Source organism: Camelus bactrianus, chromosome 3 (assembly GCF_048773025.1).
Source record: "Camelus bactrianus isolate YW-2024 breed Bactrian camel chromosome 3, ASM4877302v1, whole genome shotgun sequence".
Classification (NCBI taxonomy): domain Eukaryota; kingdom Metazoa; phylum Chordata; class Mammalia; order Artiodactyla; family Camelidae; genus Camelus; species Camelus bactrianus.
Genome location: NC_133541.1, coordinates 112,435,207 through 112,455,817, shown reverse-complemented (window position 1 = coordinate 112,455,817; position 20,611 = coordinate 112,435,207). Strand labels below are relative to the sequence as shown.

The 20,611-nt window shown below is 39.6% G+C and overlaps 1 protein-coding gene across 1 annotated transcript in view; it reads right to left on the bottom strand.

The window, feature by feature from the left end:
* Positions 1-9,837, bottom strand: part of SGCD (sarcoglycan delta) — a 543,119-nt gene extending 533,282 nt beyond the window's left edge. The window contains exon 1 of the mRNA XM_010970037.3: positions 9,438-9,837. The gene's annotated coding sequence lies outside the window, so the exon portion shown is untranslated. The remainder of the gene's footprint in view (positions 1-9,437) is intronic.
* Positions 9,838-20,611: the final 10,774 nt, after the last annotated feature.

Below are 20,611 nucleotides of genomic sequence, written 5' to 3'. Positions count from 1 at the left end.
ATGTTGGTGAGAGAAGGCTGTGATAGATGGGGAAAAAAGATTAAACATCTACAACAGTGAGCCGTCACTGAGTTCCTGATGGAAATGTTGTTTAAAACCTTATGTATTACTCTGTATAAACTATAACTGCTTTATGAAAAAGAAATAAAACAAATGGTGTTTTACTACACAAAGCACCAGCACTGCAGAGGATCAGGAACTGAGGGTAACACTGCTGAGCAAACAAGCATCCATAGTATTTCACACGTGTGACTTCTGAAAATCTTCCCAGCAACTGCTAGAATCTAGATGGATACAAAAGCTAGCTAAACATCTCACAGTATATGGAACCAGTTCCCTGAAGACAGACATTTGGACCATAGCTTCCTGAAATAAAGAAAAATCAAAATCCATGAGTGAATTCTTCTCAAATACTGACAAATTCCAGGCAATCAACTCAACCATGTCCTTTCCAGCATATTACACATTTTCTCATATGAAAGAGCAACAAGACATCTTTCTTTGCAGCTGGAGAACAAATGCATCACTGGACGGAGTTATCAGAGTCTGGTCAATGGAAGCTGGGGTGAAATGGAAGGTGGGGTAAACATTTTGATATAGTAACGATGTTCTAATTCTCTTCTACCTTTGGCTACCGAGGAAAGACACTCAACTTTTAAAAAAAAATTCTGGCCACAGACATTCACAAAAAGAAACTTAATTATTTCTGTAACAATTATTCCACAAATATTTATTGAACATGGGCTAGACTATCCAAAACCCTAATAATAATAGATCTATGAATATAATAAAGAGAAATAAAAATGCTGTGAGGTTGTAAGCCCTCATTATTTATACTACAGGTAATGCAAACTCATACACACAGTTTCTTATAGAGAGATAAAGAGAGGCAGAGAGAGAGGAAAAGAGACAAAAAGTTGGAGACATCTACATCTGATAGATCATCCTACACATTTATATAAATTATAGTTTAATCAATGTGTGGCTCTACTATATTATCTTTGGATCTTTTATATCTATTATATTTTGTATCTGATTTTCAAAACGTCTCTAAAATAGGAGACTTTACAATTTGAATTTCAGCTAGAAGCTACAATCTCTTTTGCTAAATGTGCCAAAGAAGACGACACAGAAATTGGTGAAAAATACTACTGTGTAATTTAAGTATTTAAAGTAGATTTACTGAAATGGCCCAACGGTAGACTTACTTTCATTTTCCAATATAAAAGATACAGACATTAGAAGTAACTCAAAGGAGAAATAAGGAATCATCAGAGGAGAACTTCTCCAGTGCAGGCAAAGGTACATTCCTATACTGTGAGCATCACTTCTGGGTTAAAACGAGATTCTCTCCATCAGCCCTGCAGCTTCCCCTGGCTTCTCACGTCTTCCTTTATTCCACTCCTGGCACGCCCGTGAGGAAAGTGCCCACACGAAATTGGAGGTTTCACTGCATGGACATGCATAGATTCATCCTGTGTGCCCCATATTGATCAGCAGGAAATGACACCTGCTGCATCACAGCCAAGTGTCCTGCTGAAGCCACAACAGGCCGATCTATCATCTGAACATCATTTTTCTTGAATGCAATTAGATTTTCAGTGCTTTGCCTCTAAAATCAAGGTAGACTGTGGCAGTCTTTGCACTATTAGTGCACACGCCACTTAAAAAATAAAACCCCGAAGTATTTAAAGAATTTCTTAAAAAATATCTTAATCCCCAGCAGAGTCCATCTTATATCACCCTCTCCCTTGTAGGTTGCTCAATTAATATTTGTTGAATTATTTCTTACAGTAATTTACCAATCCCTAGTTCTAAGCTGGGATTTTGATCTAATTGGCACAGCTAAAGAAAAGCACTATTGCAACAGGGGAAAATGAAGACCTCAGATAATTAGGTACCAGAATGATCATCATTCTTGGATTTCAAATGTCAGAAGGAAGAGCTTCTATAAGAAATAAAGATGCCGAATGCTACCCATTTTACAGTAAAGAAATGAATTTTAAAAAGACATATACTCACATACACAGGTATTAGAGACATCTGCTGATAAGCTGGACATGTTTCTCATCTCCTTGGTAACGATTAATGTTTTGACACTCCCATTACAGTACAGATAGATCTACTTTATTCTTTTAAGTAGTCACATAGTGTTTACATTTCATATTTTATTAGTTTTCTATGCTATCTTTGCAAAAGTCGTCATTTTACCTTGGCTTTTCATCTCTAGCCCTAGAGACTGGAGACTGTCTAACATCTAAGGCCAAACCCTAGAATTCTTAGGAATCATGTCAGAATGCAAAGCATCCCCCTTTCTGCCCACACCCACAGCCAGTGCTCTGACCGGGAGCAGAAAGTGACCTGGCTGGGAATGACTGCACACACACAGGGGTGCCAGGACACAAAAGGGGAGGGGACCGCCAGGGAGGCCACTTCCTACACAGCAGAAGTGGCAGGAGGGTGGGGACGAGGAGTCAGGAAAGCAAATGCAGATTTAAAGAATGGATTCCCGGAGGTCAAGAGAAGGACTCTTTGCCAACCTAGTACAGCGTGTGTGTAAGGGCAGCAAGTCCTAGAGGATCAACCCCAAGAGTGGAAGACAAGGCTCCCCAACAGTGAAAGGAACTTGAGGACAAGCTGACTAGACCCGCGAAGTCACTCCCATATTCCTACTGCTCTGGACTCTGAGGTTTTAATAGAAATGCTGGCCCCAGATCCCACTCGAGTGATACCATATGGTGTTTTTCTTTCTCTTTCTGGATTACTTCACTTACATGTGGAATCTTAAAAAAAAAAAAAGAAAAAAGAAAAAGACACGAATGAACTTATCTACAAAACAGAAACAGACTCACAGACATAGCAAACAATCTTATGGTTACAGGGGGAAGGGGGTGGGAAGGGATAAACTGGCAGTTCAAGATTCACAAATATTAACTACTATATATATAATAGATTAGAAAGACAAGTTTCTTCTGTATAGCACAGGGAACTATATTCAATACCTTCTAATAACCTGTAATGAAAAAGAATATGAAAAAGAATATATATGTATATGATTGAAACATTATGCTGAATACCAGAAATTGACACATTGTCACTGACTATATTTCAATTAAAAAAATTAAAATAACATTTTAAAATTAAAAAAAAATAAACAGAAATGTTGATCCTGAAGAATAAATTGAACATGACCGAGGGTTGATCTGGGCCTTACTGCTAACTGCAGGAACATTTTGCTGCTCAACTGTCCTCTTTCATCTCCATAAAAACACAAGAGGGCTGGGGTTAGAAAGGGAAGTTACTGAAAAAAGGAAGAGGTGGGCAACTGATCGTGCTCCGAGGTGTCCATCGGGGGCTGTGGTGGGGTGGGGCTTCACAGAGCCCTGACATCTGACACAGGTCTTACAGAACAGAAAGGAGTTTGCCAAGTGGTGACTTATTCTTACCACATCTTTTCAGTTCAGCAAGTTGAAGCCAAAGATTGTCAGAGAAAGCTCATACTGAGCCACAAGTCTTACCTAAAATCTGTTTAAGGGCATCAGTCCCCAGAGTATCCAGAACAGGACGAAAGGATTGAGGGAGGGGAGGAGTGAGGGAGGGGATAAGAAAAGGCAGTTAGCCATGTCTTTTCAGAGACATTTCCCCCCCTTCATCCTTACTTCTTTTATATATAATCATGTCATGTAGGAAGTCTACCTCCCCTTTGGCAAATAACAAACTCAGTCCCAGAGGAGGGAAAATGACTTGGTCGAGGCCCCATTCTCCGAGGTAGAAGAATATTTAAAATGCGGGTTGGACTCCAAACTCCAGGCTTTTTCCATTACCATCATACTATGACTGCAACAGGGATGTTCTTACAGGAAGGGACAGGTCACAAGCGTGATGCATGTTACACAACAAGAGTGGGCCACGTGGGGACTGGAATGGCAGTGCATGACCAGGGCCCCAAGAGCAGCAAGAAAGGAAAAGGAGGCAAAGACGCTGAGAAGTGCTGGAGACCACCTGCACCTACATTCCATCCCAGTCAAGGCATTCTTTTCCGTCAAGAAAGACGATCATATGCTTAAAACAGATCCCAGAAGAACAAATCTAAAGAGTCCAATATTGCTCTTGAAGATTGCAACATATGGGGGTGAAGTGAACAGGTTTTGGAATCAGACTGGCTCATGTTTAAAACTTGGTTCCTTTGGGAACCAGCTACACCTGGTTCCTCCCATGAACCACAGTTCAACCCACCCCTTATTCCAGCCACTGCTGGAACAATCAGTTTCAAGCAGGCTTTATCCAGCTTCATAGCCATGCAAACTTGTAACATCTCACCTTGGGCCCTTGATATGTACCTGTTGCAAGGACTTCTCTGACACCATGGTGGGAAACCCTACTGGGAACCTGCGTGGCACCCAGAAATGTACAATCCAGAACTCAGGGAAGGACACCAGCCAATGAATAAATGTTTCCCTTTCATCCCGGAAGTGGATGGTTTCAAGATGCATTTCCTAAAGTTCCCCAGACTATGCTTTCAGCAAGTTCTAACTAAAGACTTCCTCATGGTGGCCAGCCCAGTAACAGCCACATGTTGGTTTTCTCCTTCACTCCTTGTAATTCCACTCACACTCTAGGAGTAATTTCCCAGAAAACTACCTTTGTCTCAGTGCTGCTTTCAGGAGAACCCAGTCCAAGAAATCATTTCTGTGACTTGAGCAGCTTACTTGACCTATCTGAAATATATTTTCCCCAAACATATAATGGGATTGATAATTATATTTTCCTGACGGTTTTAGCAGTATTAAAAGAGGTATTACATGTAAAGCACTTGGCCCAGTGTTGAGCCCATGGTAAATGCTGAAAAAAACTGCAGTTATTTTATTCCCCTGTAAAGTCACTGCAAGCCCAGACATAATCAGAGTGTCTCCAGCAAATGCCCACAGGGGAGCTATGACATACCTCATTTTTCTAACTCTTTTTGCAAGTTATTACCTGGATACATACTGCCCAAGTTTAGAGCAATCCATTATTGTAAAACCTACAAAAGTTTGAATAAAAATTAAAATGCTTAAAAGGTGGGAAGGAATTGGGGAAGAGTACGATTATCTACTGCTGATGTAATGCCTACATCAAGAGATGCCAAATAAACCAAAATTTATCACATTATAGCTAGCAACTTTAAGCAAACCTGGGGACTAATTTCGGTCTTTGATACTGCTTCAGTAGAATTCTATTTTTCTCACTTCCATCCTCCCCAGACTTCTTAGAAATTCTTCTAAATACTTCTTTTGTATTGAGAGGTTTATTCTGAACTGAGAAAGGTAGTGAAATTTTATACTATAGACCACATAAAACTATGGTAAATGAAACACCCATTTGAAAGAGCATAAGTTAAGATTATTCCCAGAAAACAAAAAACAAGAACAAAAATAGCAGTGAAAGGGGAGGAAAAAAAACTTCCTGCTGTATCAAAGCAAAGACACATGGAGGAAGAGAGCATACAAGAAGAAACCTGTTAGTTTTGAAGCAACCATATCAGAAATGGCAGAGAACCACCTCAACAATTTTCCAAGGGATTGAAATCTCTGCCTGTTTCAGCATACCAACCACAAAAAAAGAGTTATGACCATTCTTGGAGTTTCTAAACAAGCTTGTTTCATTTTAAAACAAGCACCCAAAGCCAAAATAAGTTCTACTGATCTGTGATATTTTCACATCAAAAGGACAAATCTGGAAAAGATTTCAGATTTGAAATAGTCAAACAGACCAGTATGGGATTCTGTCTGTGTAGAAGCCGCAAAGCCGACAACAGCTTTTGAACTGCTATTCAGATTATCATCATGGTCAACAGTTTAAATCTGGAGATAAACTGCATGCGGAAAATGACAAAAATGAGTATCATGCAATGGACTCTTCACATTTTTCTGGCCAACCACAAGATCTCATCAACTCTGCCTCTGTGAGATTTTCTGTAACAAATATTCTGTACTGTCCCTACCACTATTACTCTAATATCCATCTTACCTCATATTTGGAATGTTACAGACGGCTCTTAATACGGCTTCCTTGCCTACCATTTTGCTTTCTACTCACCAAAATCCATCAGAAATTCCACCGTCATATTATCATTGTAGATTTCAGTAGAACAGAAAGTTTGAGGGACAGTGTGATGTAATAGAGGTGAGATTAGACAAGATACAGGAGACAGAACATCTCATCCTAACTTTGCCATCTATAGCCTCCTGAAATTTTCCATAAGCTAGGCTCTTGAATTTCACTTATAAAATTAGAAAAAAAAGGGAAGGTGGGGGCATTATGGCCATATCCTATGGAATTTTACAGTTCACAAAGGCATTTCAGACCATTGCAGGTGGAGAAGGTTGAGAAAGGAAGGCTGTGGGTTAGACAATGGTTTCAGTGAGATTTATTTTAATTGAGGTGTAATTGACATGTAATGTTTCAAGTGTATAATAAAATGATTTGAATGAATCTATCATGAATACATCTATGAATGAAATTTCTAAGGAAAGAATTCTACCAGTTAAAAAAGTTGAAAACCCCTGGAATAGATCATTACCAAGTATCTTTCAGCTGCAATTTTCTAGGACGGCATTATTCTATAACACAATGCAATGTCGCCTGTAAGAGCACCCCCGACACACGTCCCCAAATCGGTCAGATCACCTACGGAAAGATCCAGATAACCCATCAGATGTTTCTTGCCTTTGCTTCTTACTTTCCCTTTACATTAAATTTCTCCTGCTCCTAGTTTCCTATTTCTTCCCAATTATTTAACAGCAATTATGCATTGTTCCTTACTACCTACCACCTGGCATAGCACGAATTCATGCTCCGATTCCTACATTTTAACACTTCCCTCTGAAAATAGCTTTATTTCTACTCAGGGGTCCAATTCATTAACATTCATGCAATGGGTTTATTTTTAGATCTTTTCCTTCAGTCCTTTAAGGCAGACACTGAAGCTATTTGGATCCTTATTCCTGAATAGAACTCGGGATAAGAACTCTGTTCTATGAATTTCAATGCAGCCTTTAGCCAGCAATATTGGGTTTCTCCGATCCAGAAGAGCGGTCAGGCTGCACAGGGGTAGAATAAGATACAGCTGTAAAACACCTACTAATCTACTAAATGTAACATACCTGGTAGGGCTTCCTCCAGCCTCAGTTAATAGGTAAGAGAACTTTCCTGGCAAATAAAGCCCTTTTCTCTTTTACTTTGTTCACTTGTATATACTGAAAATAACAAGCTCACACACTAGCAGTTGAGTTCAGATGTGAGAAAATCATCTCTGCAGCTTTGCTATTCTGAGGGAAGACTGAGTTTTACCTTCTAGGGTCAGGCCTGAGAACAAGTAAATCCTAAAAGAAATTAGCAAGCCAGCCCACAGGAAACAGGCACAGGACCTAACAGATTTCATGAACTCCCGTTTCTGTCTCTTTTTTCCAATTATGTTTTGTTTGTTTGTTTGATTTTGGATTTTAAGGTTTTTGTTTGTTTCTACTCCAGGGTCATCAGCTAAAAGGCAAGGCATATGGTCTCCTAGCCTTGAAGAATCATAGAGATTGGGCACAGCCTGGAGAGCCTGTAATCATATTGGATGAACTCCTAGAAAATTTTAGCGAGAAAAGGTGCTTTTTGGGCAGAAGTTATATTTCTTACAGACACACTTTTATAGGATATTTTATTTTCTACTGACAATAACCATCCCAATTAAAAACGTGTTTTTAAGACTAGTGCTTTGGTTTAGATGAGGATGAAGTCTTGAAATGAAAATATTTTAAATCAGTTTTCCTGGGAGTCCAGGCATGGAGCAAAGACAAAGAGAACCTGCTAGTCCAGTAGTAGGAACTGGTCGTGTCAGACCGAGGTTGCCTATAGAGGAAACACACATCTTGGTGACCCTTTCTTACGGCTTTGTTTTGCTTCCAGAAGAACTGTGACATCAATTTTCTGCTACCTCAGTTAAATGCATTTAATCATCAAAATTCTTAAGTCATATTTTAATTTTTTTAGTAAAAAAAATCTTTTATTCCCCCGTCTTTATATTTATAACATATAGAATAAAACAGTAGTATTCAGACCACACTGGATCCATCCTGAATTCATCATCACCAAATTTTTTGATCTTATTCCCTTTTTCCATTATTAAACCAATAGATTCCAGCATTAATGAAGTTACGCAATTTTCCTTGCGAGCACCCATTTTCTATACATCTAGTCTCATTAATTCAGCTTCCAAGAAGTCTCAGATAAAACTTCATCAAAAACAAACAAACAATATGTGAAGAGCCTTAGACACCAACCAAATAATCCTCTCTTCTACCATCTTACTTTTAGTCTACAGTCCTCTGGCTTCGACGACAGCAACAGCCTCTGAGCTGTTCCAAACTTTTTCTATCTTTTCCTTCCCAGTCTCTACACTTACAACATACAGATTATACAGATTAGAAAACAATTCCAAAGAAATCTGACTGGATTTCAATCTTTATCAATTACACTCCTACTCAAAAATTTTCAGCAGGTGCCTCAATGCATATCGATTTGAAGTTACACAACTCAGGATGGCATTCAAGGCTCTCTGGGATCCAACTCTAGATTTCCCATTTATCCTCACTTTCTACTGCTTCTACTCCTGCCCCCCAGGAGTTACTTATTCCAGGAAGTTACTTAAGTAAGCAGTTGGACTGCTTGGTGCTCTGGCAATCTAACTTTTAAAAATCATTTAAACAAAAAGCCCAGGTTAATATCTAAGGACAATTATTCTGAAACAAGAGTTCTTTTTTTTTCTTTATTTCTATTTTATATAGGATTTTATCAGGAGCCTCTTGGGAAAATACATGACCTTAACAGTTCTGTGACAACCATATGCATAAAGATAACTTATGATTTGAGAACATTTCAGCACTCTTTTGGTGAAAAGAGTCAAATCTGAGGTCCATTAACAGCTAAAAAAGAGAAAGGAAGAGAAAAGATAAAGTCCGCAAAGTGGGAAATGATTCAAGATTGGTTTAGATGTCAAGTGTAGATATTTTATACTAACAATAACCATAAGAACAATCTCTGTTTATCGCATAGGTACCATTTCTAGGCACTGTATTTCTTAGCCTGTACAAAAGCACTGCTATTTCTGTTTTACCAACAGACAAATTCAAACTTAATAAGACAAATCCCCTTTTCATTACTGCTTAGCACCTCAGTGGCAGAGCCGGGATTTGAACCCAAATCCTGTTGCCTCTAAAGCCGGGGGGGGGGGGGGCTGGGTTGGGGGACAGAGTACAACTTAAGGTGTAGCGCGCATGCCCAAGTAGCACGCATGCGGCCTGGGTTCAATCCCCAGCAAGTCCTCTAAGAATAAATAAATAAACCTAATTACCTCCCTCAAACAAACAAACAAAAAGCCTGTGGGGCTTAAAGTCACTGCATTCTCTTACCTTACACATGTCACAGAGCCACGGGTAACAAACACGTGTGAAGACAGCGCAGTTCAGGTGGCACTCCCGGCTAGCAGAGTCTGATGTCTGCTGCGCGCTTGGATTTCTAAGGCAGCTTTTCTGGCAAAGGTTTAAAATAACTTGGCTCAAGAGTTCTCAAACTTTTCTCCCTCAGCTCTCAAGTCCTTAGTTCTGAGGCTACATCCTTGCCGTAAACCAAGCCTCTTCTCACAGTGTAAGTTTCCTTAGCAGAGGAAGCAGCTAAATAAATTTGCCTTCCTTTTCCTGGTTTCTCTCCCTCTCGGCCTCTCTTTTTCTCTCCCTCTCTCCCCTGCTAGCTTTCTCTCTCGCCCTCTCTCCAGCTCTCTCACCCTCCTGCTCGCTTCCTCTCTCTCTCCCGCGCGCGCTCTCTCTGCTCTCTCCCGCTCTCTCCCGACGCGGTGCACGCTGGGAGACTACCTTAATTAAATTAACCTGTGTTCCTCTAGCCAGGGCTGGGTTTTGCTTGATTAAAACTAGCCAGTTTCAGCTGAGCCAATTACCAGTGGCCTCTCCCTCTAAACAACAGCAACTTTATTGATTTTAAAAGTAAGACACTTGTAGAAATTTGGACACTACGGAGCAGCACAAAGAAAATATAAATCACCTACATCCACTATTATATTTTGAAGAGTATATTTCTAATCTTTTTTTTCCCTCTGCACAGGCAATAGATATTTATAAAATAACCTGTCATGGAAATTTTCAAAAATATACAAAAGCAGGCAGACTTGTGTAAAAAAAAAAAATCCAATGCACCCATCACTCCACATAATTAATAATTCTTGGCTAAACTTATTTCTTCTGTACTCCTATCCAGTTTCCCTCTTCTCCAGGTTATTTTGAAGCCATCCTAGACATCATATCATTTCAACCGGAAACATTCCATCATGTATTTTTATAAAATAAATGTGCTTTTCATTAATCACAATCTAATACCATTATTTCACTTACACATTTAACAATAGTTTGTTCATATCATTAAACATCCATAATTAAAATTCATCTTTCCACTGTCTCATGAATTTTCTAGGTGAACTGTTTAACTCAGGATAAAACTGAGATGTACACACGGCTATGGGTTGGTGGGTCTCTTAAATCTTACCTCCTCAAAGTGTGCAGCAACAGGCATCACCTGGGACCTTGTTAGAAATGCAGACCCTCTGCCTCCCTGAGACCAACTGAGGCAGAATTTGCATTTTAACAAGAACCCAGGTGATGCACATAAACACTAATTAAAGTCTGAGGTTCACTGGGTTTCAAACTCTTTAAACGAGTTTCCCTCTCTCTCTTGCTTCAGCTTTCTTCTTCCAAACCTTTTTAGAAGAAACTAGGAGAAACTTGCTTGTCTCCTCAAGTTTTGCCCAGGGGAGCTAATACTCTACCCTCATGGTAAAGTTTAACATGCCCCAACGTATCCTGTATTTAATATAAGTGGGGAATTATATCTAAAGGCTTGATCAGAATCAGGTTCATTTTGGGGGCAGGGATGACATCATAGGTAGAGGAGTCTTCTATTAAGAGGCACATAGAATCTGGTTGCCCCTTTGTGTGATGTTATCAGCTTCTGTAGATCTGTTATTGCATTAAGCATTACAGAATGGTGACAGTCTAATTCTATCTCCTTCCTTATATACAGACTTAGCAGTTTTAAAAAAGAGCATCTCTTCCTTATCAATTATTTGATTCCTCCGACATATCATCTGTTTAAGAAAGACAGGATAACTGCTTAATTTTTCCCTTTATTAGTTTTCAGAATAATGTGTTGGTTCCCAATCATAATCCAAAGGTGACCAATAGTTTGTTTTGTTTTGTTTTGTTTTTGTTGTTTTTTTTAAGCACTGTTATGGAGGCAGGGATTTAAATATATTTGCCATTTTCCAATCATTCCAGCTATTACCCTTATTGAAGCTTAAACCCTCCCATCTTTGGCTGCAGGAACGTACTGAAGCTGCCTCCCTGGCCCTTTCTAACATATCCTCAATAGCCTTTGCTGGTCAGCCTGCTTCCCTGTATGACAAGATGGTACATATTCCGTTCATACATTTTCTAACTCAGACCTGAATCAGTCATATCTCCAAAAAGCCCAGCTTACTTACTGGTGCTCGTTTTCTTCTAACCCCTCTCAGAGGACAGGCCCACTAAATTTGTTTTGTTTCCAGAGAAAGTCACCATAAGTTCAAACTGATATTTACAAATCAAATTCAGAACGATAGTGATTTTATTTAAACCCATCTGTCTCACAATCATTTTGCATTTCTCATATACAAAATACCCTGGATCTCAATGACACCAACGTAATTCCCCATGTGTTCCTAATGATGGACTTGGAGGTTGTTTCCAGTCTTTTGCTATTATAAACACTGTTGCAAAAAACTGTCTTTTGTTTGCATCTTTTCATTGTTTTGCAAATTCATCTTTAGGACAGGTTTGAAGAAGTGGTTGTTGCATCAAATGACAGGCAATACATATACTAATGGGATGTTATTATAATGCAGTGTATATTTTTACATAATACTACATCGTGAATTTAAAAAAAATTTTATTAAAGTGCATCGTGAATGTTTTTTCTATACTATTAACTATTTTACTACATTTTCATTTTGATGGTTATGAGATAATCCATTTAATCATTCCCTTATTACTGAGTGTCCAAACTGTTTTCTGTGGATAACAGTTTCCATCACTCTAATGACAATCCATGTAGACTGTTTCAAATCTACTCAGTTATAGGCTAATTTCCTCCCTCCCTTGATAAAACTCCTTTGACCACCCTTACACTAAGTAGGTATCAAGTCATCACACTCCATGGATACTGCAACAAGGAGATTTTCAAAGCCACTTGCAAAGAAAGCCCAAGTGATACAGTTAAAATGAATACCAAGAACAGCATCTGACCCCAGCTTTGCCACACATTCTGAGTCTCGTCTATATTTGCATTTATAGAAGTAACGTATTAGATGAAGTGATTTACAAATTCTCTTCCAGCCTTAAAAAAGAATATAACTCAAATGGATTTTTATATACTTCAGTGTTCTCTAGGTTCTTAGAAGTCAGAGCAGTTATTCTAACTATTTATTCTTTTTTTATTCCACTAAGCATCTAATATCATGCTTTACTTATAGTGAGGTTTATTACCTGCATGCTGAATTAACTTTTCAGGCTCCCTTCTGACTGCTGAACTGGCGTGTAAGGCTCAGACTCTAGAGAAGAATCATACCCAACTGAAGTCCTGCAAACATTTACTGATTGCTGCTTATTTACAAAGCAATCGTGCCTGTTCAAATCTAATTTTTAGAGAAATTCGGTTTGTTAGAGTAAGTTCCCTATAAAATATATAATCTGAACATTGTCCCCTGAAACCTCCTTTCTTCACTGTCTAACAATAGTAAAGGTACAAGAGAGATGCATTCCTTTAAAATTGGGCCACTGTGACTGGTTGAACACAGATAATCTTCAGATCCATATTCACTTACAAGAAGAGACTTTTTTCTTTACTTTAAATTCTAATTCATCCCTGTTCGCAATGGGCTGCTTTTGGCATTAACTGGAAGGGGAGACAGAACAGAAGCCAGAGTCTTGGATGAACACTTTTCCAGTTTTCTCCAGTGTCATTTGGAAGAGACCCAATTTAGCAGTGTCCTGAGTAGATGTCAAAGATACAAGTCACACCTTAAGGAAGAGCCATTGTTATAAGGCATCTCATTTCTGCATGGTCTATCAGACACTCCCTTACTTTGTCCTTTAAAAGAAAGGAAAGAAACAGCCTAGGGGCTGAATCCATCTGCGGGGGACTCAGAACAACAGAGGCCAGCACTGCTAGAGGCAAAGCACTGGAGAAAGGTTTTACTCCCAAATCACCAGAAGGCAAACATCTTGTAACTCCTTTGAGCCTAGAAATTCTTGTTTTAAGTTAGTCTTGACTCCTTCTTACAGACAACAGGGCAAAGGGGAGAGGGGTCAAAAGAGCTTCATTTTGAACCATAATTATGAACTGAGTGTGTGAAAAAAAGAAAACAAAAAAAACCCCCAGAAAACAAAAATAAACAAACAAAAAAAACCCAACCATGCTGCCCAGAATTTTCCAGTTTAAACTATATTTGAGGCAGAGGGTCTGGCCCGGCTGCATATTTTGATTCTATTTTAAGAAAAAGAACAACCCACTACTACCCCTCTTTGTGTATGTCTAACATAATATAGAATTACATAAATCAAAATAATTCAAGAGTTAATTTTTGCTTAAGAAACAAAAACACTGCTTGGAGGTCAGGAAAGTGAGAAGAAATAGAATCATGAATATAGGCAAGTATATGAAGAAGAAAGGCCTTTGGAAATGCCTGAATGTTGTGGTCAAATAAATACAAAGGTTTCCCGAAAGATGTGTGAGATACTCAACTACAGAAAATCCTTGTTTATCTAGCATTCAAACATCCAGACGACAGCAGCCCACTGATAGCTGATTTTACAACTTCTGCCCTCCAGAACTGTAGGATAGAGAGTATGTATTGTTTTAAGCCACCAAATTTGTGGCACTTTGTTGCAGCAGACATAGGAATCTAATGTGGCTTATAATTAAGGAGAGTTACATAGTTTATACTTTTATAGACAGTGTCCAGCAGAAGCATAGGTGAAAAAAAGCATCAAATATGATCTACCCTGTTACTTTCTAAACTTGCCTAGGGATCAGAGTCTTATGGGGAATTTGTTGTAAACACGATATCCCATACTTCTTCCTTGTAAATTCTGATTTTAAGAATTCTGGTCCAATTCAGTAAGGGAAGCCCAAGAAAGTAAGATGATGTTCCTAAGACCCCAAATAGTTAGCAGTTGGCCAAGAAAAACACTCTGACCCTCAACCCACACAGTTCCACACTAAGCCTTTGTACTGATCATGAAAGGGCCGCCTTTTAAACAATTTATAGGGATAAGAGCATAATTTTGTGTTTTTGAAAGATTAACATATTTCAACAAATCAAGTCATAAATAAAATTGGGAGAGGAACTATGCTGGATTAAAGAGTCATAAGGACATAGCAGCACTATTTACAATAGCCAAGACATGGGAGCAACCTAAGTGTCCACTGACAGATGACTGGATAAAGAAGCTGTGGTATATTTACACAATGGAATACTACTCAGCCATAAAAAGAATAAAATAATGTCATTTGCAGCAACATGGATAGACCTGGAGATCATCATACTAAGTGAAGTAAGTCAGAAAGAAAAAGAAAAATACCATGTGGTATCAATTACATGAAGACTCTGAAAAAAAAAAAAAAAAGGACCAAATCAACTTATTTAAAAATGAACTTATTTACTAAACAGAGACAGACTCACAGACATAGAAAACAAACTTATGGTTACCAGAGGGGAAAGGAGGCAGGGAGGGGTAAATTGAAGTTTGGGATTTGTAGATACTAACTACAATACCACTATATATAAAATAGACAAACAACTAGGTTCTACTTATAGCACAGGGAACTGTATTCAATACTTTGTCATGGCCTATAATGAAAAAGAATATGAAAAGGAATATATATGTGTGTGTGTGTGTGTGTGTGTGTATAAATGAATCATGACGCTGTACACCAGAAATTAACATATTGTAAATTAAGGACCTATTATGGACTCAGTGTTTGTGCCCCTCCAAAATTCGTATATTGAAGCCCTAACCCCTGTGTTTGGAGATGGGACCTCTCAGGAAGTAAACGAGTTTAAATGGTGTCATAAGGGTGGGGTTAGCGTCAGCTTGTGCCTGGGCTCGCTCTCTGCACATGTGCACATGGAGGGGCCATGTGAGCACCCACTGAGAAAGTGGCCATCTATAAGGCAGGAAGACAACTCTCACCAGAAACAGAGCCTCCCAAACCCTGATCTGCAGCTTCCAGCTTCCAGGACTGCGAGAAAATTAATTCTTATTGTTTAAGCCACCCAGTTTCTGGCATTTTGTTATGCCAGCCCCAGCTGAATAAAACAGGACTGCAACAGTCAGATGCACGTGTGGTCCTGGATTAAATACTGATTTAGGCAAACCAGCCTTGAAGGATGTATTTGACTCAGTTGGGGAAATCTGAATGAGGTCTGGGTATCAGATCAGATGAAAACTGAAATGGAAAAGTGAAGTTCATGAACTGAATATACACAGATCACAAAATAATATGTATAATATTATTTCAGGTTGTGAAAAATGCCAAAATGTGTGTGTATGTATAATATATATCTGGAAAGATACGCATTAAAGTTTTATTTAGAGCTCTCAGTGGTAGGAATGTGATTAATTCTTAATTTTGCTTGTCTGTATTCACAAATTTTCTACAATATACATGTACTACTTCCATAAAAACGAAGTATTATTTTAAAAAATTGATGCCAAATCCTTCTTTGGGAAAAGAAATCCTGTAAATCTATGGAACGCTTCTGATCTTCTTCATACTTTACACTGAACCATTTCCACTGTCCCATCTTTCTCCCAGGGAATCAGCCACAATTATGATCAAACAGCTGTCAGTAAGGAGACTTACTAATAGATACCCTGCTTCATAAAAAAGGAAAAGCAAGAAGCATCATCTGTCTCCTGGGTCCGAGCTTCCATTCATTTCGAGTTGAGGCAACTCATGATTCAATCTGATTTAAACAAGACTTGCTGGGTGAATGAATCCATCCTCCCTAAGAGAGTACCCCTCTAAACATTAAAAAGGCATGTGATACTGAGGCGGGAAGCCCCATAAAAAGACCGGCAGGACCCTCAAGCAGGGCCATTACTCTCATGCGGGCACCATCCAGTTGCCTGGCCCAGAGGCTCTATCACAGTTTTTGCTTCTGAAATGGCTTACTTACCCCTAAAATTCTATTGGTTCCCTGAGCTCACTTCTGATTGGTTATTTCCTTCACTCCTGATTGGTTATTACTCTCACTTCTGATTGGTCCACTTCCCTGACTTCTGATTGGTCCATTTGTAGTACTTCATTTGCAGGGAGCTCACTCCTGATTGGTCCATTCCCCTCACTTCTGATTGGTCTATTTCTACAAAGCTTGTTCCTGGTTGGTCAACTTCTGTTATACTTTATTTGCATATGATGTTGCAAAGTGTAAAACTGTCAGCCTATAAAGGCCTGTGTAAACCTCCAGACAGGGTCCAAAGCTTGGGGTGTTAACTCCTCTGGGCCAGCTGGCGTCATAAACCTGAGTTCTTCAACTCTCCGAGTGCTGCTTGGTCTCTCGCCTGGATCCAGGTTGCTGTCACAACTGAGGTGTAACACCGAGCTGTAACACATTTTTCCGCAGAAGTACCATCTATTCTGACATGGAAGTATTTAGGAAAGCATCAGACATGGCAGTAGAGGGACATGACTGAAATATGAAGTTTTAATTTTATTTTATTAACAGCCTTTATTGAGTATCTAATGTGCTCAAAGCTCTAGGCTGAAACATTCCACTCCCTCTTACCTGAACTGTTTTATTCTTTCTTCCTCACCAATTATCTGAATGTTACCTCTTCTGAAAGACCTAATTCCGATTTCTCCAAGAAGTCTTAATCTGATTTCTCCAAGCCACAGCAAATATCCTCCTTCACTGAAAAGACAGGGTGTTTAATGTCTCTTTGAGCATATAGAAAACTTCAGTCCTCGGCTACTTAAATGTATTTTTAACTTCTCTCCCTAGATAGATTGTAGGGCCCTGTAGGGAAGAGTCCGTTTTAAAACCCGTCAATATTTTCCACAGTGTTTCTACTTGATAGACACTGAATAAATGTTTGTTGATTAACTGACAAATCTGGGATTTGCCTTTCTCTCGGCCCAAAACTATGGTACAAAACTGCTAAAGTACAGTTAATATTTACTGAAATGGAGGCCAATATTGGTCCCTAAACATGGTAATGATCCCTTTCTAAAGAGTCTTGGATTTGACCCTGTTTTCTAACTGGCTCTAAAAAGGGTAGGCTGGTGTGTTGATTTACAATCCAAAGAAGAAATTTCCCTTCCTTCCAGTTGGTGCCAGATGGGTTGAGATACTGAACGAGAAATAGAGGTCTCCACGGTCATGCACCAGGTGACAAGAAAGCAGCTTTTTCAAAGTGGTGAAAGTGCTCTTTCTCTGCTAAGAGAGCATCTTAAGAAGCAAGAACCAGCCTGGCTGAAAGTTGTGCCTTTGCCCCCATGTTTCCAGTGCTGAGCTAGGAAAATGGGATACAGAAGAGGTGAAGTTTTGCCAAACCGCTGAGAAATGAGGCATCTGCCGCTGGGGAGGCAAGAGAGTTGGTGACAATTAAATGAGGAATTGCCGGATTTTCCATCCGGTTGAGGGAAAAAAAAAAATCAAGGTGAAACAGTTGGGCCCTGACTTGTGTGACTGAGCTAGAAGCAGGTGCCATCCAATTTCATTTTCTGAGAGCAACGGATCTTAGCAACGAGATGTCTGTTCCACGGTCTGAGAACGCAATTTGTAACACCGGAAGCTGTGTCTTGACTCTAGTTCTTCCAGAAAGACACTTAGAGTATGTTGACTTTTGACCCACTCTACTAGGCAGCAAAAACTGGTCACAGTTAAGACATGGTCTGTGGAGTCACACCGATTTGTGTTAAATTCCCCGTTCTGCCACTTACTAGCTGCATGGCCTTGGACAAGTACTTCTGTTTCTTAATTGTGTCATCTGTGAAATAGACACTACCCCAGGGGCTACCCTAATACCTACACATACACACACACCCCCCACAATGATTGGCAAAAGCAAGTAATGTTAGGGCATCTGACACCTACTTCTTTAAAAAAATTAAATTTCTATTGTGATTCTCTACCATCACCAAGGAAACTCTTTCAATTCCTTCTAAATTCAAAATTCTGAGTCTACCAAACTTTCAGCATTGGAGGAGGAAATGGTCTACTTGGGGCAACTACAGAAAGACCAGGGCACGTTAGAACCACTGCAATGATTACATCCGAGGCTCTCAGTGCTACCTCACTTCAACTTTCCACGTTTCTAGACTGGTCACTATGCTATTCCTCATTTTGATCAAGTGCTTTATACCTTTCCCTTGCCACCTATTTATTCATTCCCTGTTCCTAGCATGTCCTTGGCTGCCATTCTCAATATAGTCAAGTTCCATCACTCTTCAAGGCTGAGTCCAAGTCCCTGCCTGTGTGAAACTGTAATCCACAGTCAGAAGATACCATTTTTTCCTGGAACCTCCCCACACAGTGCTCAGATATTACGTCATTTTCATGTTTATTTCATTCTATTTTGTATCTGATTATCTATTTCACAGGCAAACTTTTTGCACCCCCAGCAGCAAATGCCTCATATCTCAAGGATAGATCTTTTTACAGAGAGAATGCCCTCTGCCAGCATGTATCTTTCATACCTAGAAAGTGTGAAAAGATATTTGGGTCTAGAACTTTTTACATAATAAGTGCCCAATAAATGGTTGATGGATAAATAAATGGATGAATGGCTTCAAGCCTATTCTTAAATTAATTAAAGAGATGGATCTATACCGTAGGAGGAGCATGCCCCCCCTACTGCTAATTCCTACCATCCCTCTTCTGGTATTTCTCCCCTTCCCCGTGAAACAGCAATACCTGCTCTTTTGGAAGCGCTGGCAAGCACACTCTGCCTGTCTTCCCACCTCGACTCACTCATTCATGCCAAAATGAGGATGACAGAAAAAAATCTCACCAATAAGTTAAGAAAGGGACCCAAGTATCAGGCAGTCAACCCCTTGCAGAGGCTCAGTGTGTCACCACGTGGGTAAGTCAGCTGGAATCAGAGGCACTGTTGGTCAAGGCCATCACTGCTAGGCTAGCTTGCCCATGAGTCCTGTGTGGATTTTTCACCAGGTTCGTAACTTACAGAGGGATAATGGGTGTGACCTGCCCCTACATACACATCTGATAATACTTTATACATCCTAACATTGAGCAGATGCTGGGAAGTATACTGGAAGAAACAATATTTCAAAACATGGTATTTCTAAAGGAAAAACAGAACATTCTGTAGTGTATACATCAGAGGGATGACAGAATTCCCAAGAAGCTGTAATGCTTCTCTGAACTGAGATTCTAAATATGATGATGTTTTATTAATAGGCTACTATAAAATCAAAATGGGCCTGCAGCCAGTGCATTCCTAAATTAGAGGCTCACACATCAGTGGAACGAGCTCCATCAGGATGGCACAAGATTCAGCAGATGTTAAAAGCCCTGAAATAATTTGATGTAAGATTTAATAGTAGATGCCCCACCGTAAAAGATTAAAAAAATGTCATCTAAATGGAAATAAAGGCATGCCTCCGCCCGCACGCATGGGAAGTCCACAAACAGCTGGATGAGAGATCCTGACCTCAACACCACGTGGTTTAGGTCTTTGAATTCATTTCCTGCAACAGCAAACACAGCAGAGTGTAAAGCGGTGGCTTTTCACAGTCACCAATTTTAATTCAACGAGTATCTAATGTTTCCACTTGGTATGCAGTCAGCTAGTTTAGAGCAGGATCCCCCGCGGCATAAAAACACACATCTAGGCTGTCGTGTACTCAGCACTGGTATTTCTGCTGGAATTCCTCTTCCTGGATAATTATCAACAGGGGCAGATCCAGATTTTATGGGGCCTGAAGCTTATACAATTTGAGAGTATGCTCTTGAAGAAAGGGAATACAAAATTACACACACAAAGTCAAGTGGACATTCTTGGAAGGGGTTCTTCCAAGCCAGAGGCACGGAGGCTTAAGAGGCGTTAGCTTTTCAGTAAATCCTCCTCTGGTTACAGCAGAAGTCTTTGTCCCAGTAAAATTTTCTAGCTAATGGTCTGGTCAGTATTTGCCAAGAAGACTCTGCAAGTGATGAAACACAAATGAGGATGAAGATGAGGAAGACGACGATAATTATGATGATGAAGATGAAGATGATTAAGAAGAAGGAAGAGAAGATTTATAGGGAGCCTACGTCTATATCACTTCACGCTCTTGCCACTGGCCAGCAGAAACCCATTTCAAAAGCCTGGATGACTCCCCTCTCCTAATTTGATTGCCTTGCAGCTCCATTCTCTCCCACATATAACCCCTTCTCTGGAGCCTGCTGCTCCCACAAATGACCTGACATTCACTGTAACTTATCTTCACAACGTGCCATTCAGAAGACTCT